Here is a 6352-nt window from a genome sequence, read left to right as displayed (position 1 = left end):
ATTTGTCTATTTCTCTGTGGGCCATCAGTATTCTCCATAGATTGGTATGTTTGGCATAAATCTCCTGTTAAGGATTCACCATGTCCCTAACAGATAAATTCAGAAATAAAGAGTCCTTCACCCATGCATATCATATCATAGAATTTGCATCTTTCAGGATCAAAATTTGGGTCTCCATGGTATCTAACCATCCCCCACTGTGATCCAATGAAAAGGTGTCGCTTCATATCCCCTGGTGGAGGATGTTTAAATAGGGGCAACTGTCATACCCTGATTTTGGTCCTGAAAACTTTCCCAATCGATCATTCACTTGCATTCTTTTTCTCATGACCATTTCATATGGTCATGATGCTATCCACCAACATTATTTGTTAGACTTGCTACCACGGTCGTTCCATGTTTTTTGGGCTTTGCCTTTAATTTTGGTACAAAGATAGTTAATTTCCATAGTTAAGTGAGATTTGGAACCTCTTTTCATTTGATGGAATCAAGCGAACCTCGTGATTTTCGTCCTTGTGTCCAATTTCAATCCACATTTTATCTCCCTCATAAAACATTATTCATCTTTTGTTCCAATTTATCATCCATATGACCGTTCACTTTTCATTGTCATATTCCTGGTTCTCACTCATCTTTTCAATGAATTTCTGTGTCGAGTGCAAAACGTTTTGTTTTTGGTCATCATCCATTTCAATATCCATATTTTAAATCCATTTTTAAATCCAAGTTTCATTCCAAATTCATTATCCATTTTTCTTTTTTATCCATTCAAGTAACCAATTATTCAATTTCACATTACAATTAATCCATAAACCATTTAATGGCCATTTTCATTTACCATATTCTTTATCCATAAAAAAAACAAGCAGATGATGAATCCACAGAAGAATGAGACGCATGTATGTATGCAATACAGTACAACTACATACAAAAGCTCACTAAAGGAAAACGGAAAATGCGAGCCATGTGATACAAAAGCCAAAGCTACCACAAGCCACAAGAAAAAATAGAGTTGGAAAATGCAGAACGCATGTGCAGTAGCTGCAGGAAACACAACAGCTACAACTGAAACGCGGCTTAGCTGCAAAACAGCTACAAGCCAAAACCCAAATTTGCGGTACTAAGCTACAAGCTCACTTCCAAACGAGCCAACACCATAAGTTGCAACCAAGTCAAAATGCAAACACAACTCAAACGCAGAATGAGCAAAATGATTCATGCCGCTGAAAGACTTGGTAGGGATGTTGTGACTAATGCAGTTACCACTCCTGTGGTGAACAATTCTGCCTACTTTTTCAAGAATCCAACCAGTACTATTTTTGAGGAGAAATTAAGTGAACTGTAAGGGGCTGAGTCAACTGTCTTATTGGCATCTGGAATGTGTGCTAAATTAGTTATGCTCATGGCGCTGGTTCCAGCCGGTGGACATCTTGTGACTACAACTGATTATTATAGGAAGACTAGGATATGTATAGAGTTTGTGCTTTCGAAGATGGGGATCATGACATATGTGATTAATCCTGCTGATGTTGGAGCCTTGGAATCTACATTGGAGTAGAACAAGGTGTCACTATTCTTCATTAAGTCTCCTACCAATCCATTCTTGAGTTGTGTTGACATTAAGCTGGTTTCAGAACTTTTCCACAAGCATGGGGCTTTGCTCTGCATTGATGGTACACTTGTTACGCCTTTGAACCAGAAAGCTTTTGCCCTTGGACTGATTTGGTTATGCACTCTTGTACTAAATACATTGGTGGACATCATGATGTAATTGGTGGTTGTTGTTGCTTCATGTTATAAAGATGCACTAAGTGTAACCACTAGATTATTTGCACCTTATATTGACCAAACCATAATCTATAAGCAGCAGAGGCAATACCTATAAGGAGATTGGAGGAGTTAGTGACACCATACAGGATTATATGTGTGCAATTGCTGTCATGCCATGACCGACCAAAATCATGTCGAAACTGCTACAATCCCACACCAGAATCAGTTTAGTTCATAAACCAACCTTTTTTATTGCAAGCGTCGTCCTAACTCAACACAGTGTAATGTATTTTCCTGCAATAAGGGTTCAGCTCAAGTCAGCAACACAACACACCAAATCAGTATAATTCCATAAAACGCATATTTTAATCTATTCAAGTTCATGAAGAAAATTCACAAAGGTAAAATACTTATTACCAACAGTAAAAGGGTTGTGATGAGAAGAGAAGAGGGGACCACAAGGTTAGATGCGGACAAAAATCCAAAGGACATTTTCCCGTACAGACTCACTCCACTCACAAAAAGAGTCCTTTGAAAAAGAATCTGACGGCTAACGATTTGAAGGACGATTTTGGGGACCCTTTTTCTTTCGGGATCAAGCCTTTTTCCTGGAGACAAGAGGGAGGAGGATCAGAAACCCTAGAAAAGGAGAAAAAAAGAAACCATTATTTTTTCGACAAGAAAAGGCAAAGCGGCGAACACTCACCAAGCATAATATGCGAACAACTTAGAGGATAAAGAAGAGAGAACAAAGCACAAGTTGGAAAAAGATTCAGGCAAGGTGTTACCTTTTTCAAATAGTCATTTGATCTTGTTGTAACGAGTAAGTCTTCATCTAGAATCATACTTGTGGTTCTCGTTTTGATTGCAACCGGTAATGATTCATTCTTGACCATAGGTTGAGTGAGGAACAAGTTTATGTTTATTTTGAGTTTGGTTGCTTTTCGATATGAACATCGTTTGCCATCATCCCCGTATGACTTTTTGGTTGTAATTTTTGTTGTTCATTTATGCTTTTCTGTTGAGTTTTTCTTGCTGTTCAAAGATGGAAGAAATTGGTTATTTGGGAAGAGGTGGGATTTTTTAAAGAGGGAGACGAGTATTGTTTGGTTTTCCTTGCTTTTGTTTTTCCAGGTTTTTTTCATGCTGATTTTTATTGTTATTAAAATTTATCTGTTTTGAAACAATACACATGCCACGTTTCGCTATACCCAAGGCCTTGGCTTTTCATTCATGTTGCTTTTCATTAAAGTTAGCAGCCAACCATTAATGTTGAAAGCTTTTTCGTGGCCATCACCCAACAGCTATGCGGCTAGGGTGACCGTTTCGATTCCCTCCCTGTTTCGCGTTTGGGCCACTTCTGAAGCGGGCCTTCAATGGCCCGAGCTTAGTTGGTCTAGTGTCGCGCCTCGAAAAATGAGAACACGACTTAAGCGAAGCGCAATCGTACGCTCGCATGATGGACTGAACAGAGTCGCCACCAAACTTTATTTTTTCCTAAAAGGAAAGGGGAAATATCGATAAAACCCAAGAAAGAACGACAATGATTATGGTCGTCGCAACCAAATCAAGGTTCGAGAGTCGATTACGCAAGAGGAAGGTATTAGCACCCCTCACGTCCGTTGTACTCAACGGGAACCGTTAGGTTAGTTGTGCACGTCAGTGTTAGTTTGAAATGTTAGGCTTCTCAAGTTATTAGGTGGGAAAGAAAGAATAGAAAAAAGAAGAAAGTTTTTGGATTTTTTGCAAAGAAGGGGACTAAACCTAAGTTTTTTATTAATGGGCCTGACAAGATTTACGAATCCTGCTCTTATGTATCTCAATAGAGAACTCAAGGCTCACGTAGTTCTAGGTAGAAAATGTTTGTTTGTTGGTCGATTTTAGCGAAAGCTATATTGTATTAATCGACGAAAACATTATTTTACCCAAAACAGATAAGGAGCAGACGTATACCACACATCGAATGGATTTAAAAATCAACATTCAGAAAAACGTCACTTATCTTAACTCAACAATTGTGGCCGAAGCATTGCTTTACATCACCTTAAGACAAGATGTCTTTCGTTTATGAAAAGGTTTTCTGATCAATCGCACGACGGCGAAAAAGAGCTTGATTGGTTGGATGTATTTTTGGGTTTGAAAGACGAGTATTTATGACTTGCAAGCTCTTACAACTTGGGTCTAATACTCGGGATTACGACTGGACCTTTCACCCAGGTAATCTTTTTCTTTCAATTTTATTGAGAAAAGAAGTTTGAATATTTACAAGTGTTTTGAAGGAGAAGACAAACGCTTATGGCTTGCAAGCTCTTACAACTTGGGCCTAGCGTTCGGGATTACGATTGGATATTCCATCCAGGGTAATCTTTTTCTTCCAATTTAGTTGAGAAAATGGTTTGAAATGTTTGAGGGTAATTGAAATGCAGACAAGTAAATGGGAGCACGCAAAAAGAAAAGAGCTCATCGTAAGAAGGCCCAAGAGTAAGCCACGGGACTGAAAGCTAACCGAAATCAAGAGTAAACTGAATTTAGCTCTAAGCTAACATAGAGTGGGTTCATGTAAGAAGCACTCTATAAGAAGTTGAGCCAACTGAATCTATGCGTCCAAACAATTTTCGAAAGTTAAATTGAATTTTAACTCCGAGATTGCAACACAATAATAAACCAAAAAATAATCAACATATTATTATTATTACAGTAGTGTCAAATTTTTAAATCAACACAAAGTAATCGAAAAATAAAAATCTAAAAACAATGTGCACCCGTTATCCACAATGAAAATGCAATGCTATAGTTTCAAAATAGAATATGAAAACAAATATTAACCACTACAAATATATATATATATATATATATATATATATATATATATATATATATATATACACTAAAAACACAGCCTAAAAAGTATATACATATAAAAAAATAGATATATATGAAAATTAAAAAATAAGATAATATATATATATATATATGAAAAAAAAACTAAAATTAGTTGTAACCGTAACATATAAATAAAAAATTTTGAACTATCCGTAAGTAAAATTATATATATATATATATATATATATATATATATATATATATATATATATATATATATATATATATAACATATTTAAGTATATAAGAAATAAAAGTAATATAAAAAATATATATATTTCCACTCTTATGTAAACTGAAATTCTCTCTCTCTACATAATAAGAATAACAGTAGAAAGTAAATAAGAAAAAAAATGAAAGATCTAGCCAACAAGGATAAGAACAAACAGCAGAACGTGAACAAGAAAAAACAAATGATAGATCTAGCCAAAAAGCAAGAGTACCGGTAGGTGTTTTGGTTTTGAAAAAGAGATTTTCTCGTTTCTCTTCAGCGCCGTGTATGAGCTTTTTTTTTCCAAGCACAAACTCAGATTCAAAATTCAAATATTTCTCTCAAAATAAAAAATAAAAAACTCCAACAAACAACATACTCCAAGATGGATTTGCAGGAAAATGAGTTCCCAAACGGAGAAATAATGGTTGAATCCAAGAGGTGAGGTCGTATGATGTTGGTGGTATTCGTCGGCAAAAGTGATGGGTTGTTGAGTCCGGTGGTTATGTAGAGTTGTCGAGGGCACGGTTGTCAGAGAGAGGAAAAGGGATGTCTGTTTAGATTTGTGGTGCGGCGTATTGGATCGATTCTTCGGTATTTTCGTGGTTGTTGTTGCATTAGATTTGGGTTGTTTCATGTGTAGAAAAGAAAAAAGTGGTCGTTCATGGCATGAAGCATATATCAGCATGGTTATGATGTGAGTTATTTAAATGTTAAATGGATAGAAAGCAAGGATATAATATGTGGTGAAAGGGGTACTGTGTGTGTTTAGTGTAAATGAAAAAAAAATAGCACTTTGTTTTGATAGGAAGAAAATATAATGTAGCATGAACATGTGTGTTTAATGAAATGAGGAATAAGAGAACAAACACCATCCTCCCTTGCCTGAACGTGAATCTTCAACTTCTTTCTATGATTTTTTTTTTCAAATTTGAAGATGAGGGAGATGATACTGAGAGTATGCGCCGCTTTGTAATTTTTTGGTCCCCCTTTTCAGTTTGCCAATGAAAGTATATATAGCATAAATATAGGATTTTTTAATATTCAATAATGCCAAATTTACCCTTCAATATTTATTTGAAATCAAAATGAAACTAAAATAACTATGTCAAATAAAAATGAAATGTTTCTAAAAAATAAGATAAAATCAAAATAACTATTTTATTAATTCTATTTATTTTTTATGAACATGTTGACAAAAAGATAAAAATATATGGACTCAAAATGAATAAAAGTCGAGCGCGAAAGTGCTCGAAAAATTAAAAAGAATGCACCAAAATGATCAGTGCGAAATAAACTTATTGGAAAAATACAACGTTTCTTTTAATTTTGAAATCCGGTTAAACAGGCTCGAGTTGATCAAAAAGTGGCCGAAAAATTAGCTGAAAAATAAATCGAGCATACCAAATTAAACTACGTAAAACGTAGATTAATAAAGTTGGTGTCTGGAAGCTTGATTTTTTAAAAATTTCGTCCACTGATTTGATG

At 35.2% G+C, this 6352-nt stretch overlaps 1 pseudogene; it reads left to right on the top strand.

Annotated features, from left to right (window-relative positions):
* The first annotated feature begins 1210 nt into the window (after positions 1-1210).
* On the top strand, positions 1211-1771 carry LOC127102664 (cystathionine gamma-synthase 1, chloroplastic-like; annotated as a pseudogene).
* Positions 1772-6352: the final 4581 nt, after the last annotated feature.

Source organism: Lathyrus oleraceus, chromosome 7, assembly GCF_024323335.1.
Source record: "Lathyrus oleraceus cultivar Zhongwan6 chromosome 7, CAAS_Psat_ZW6_1.0, whole genome shotgun sequence".
NCBI classification, from domain to species: Eukaryota; Viridiplantae; Streptophyta; class Magnoliopsida; order Fabales; family Fabaceae; genus Lathyrus; species Lathyrus oleraceus.
Note: the sequence above shows the minus strand (reverse complement) of the source record. Positions and strands in the feature narration are given on the sequence as shown.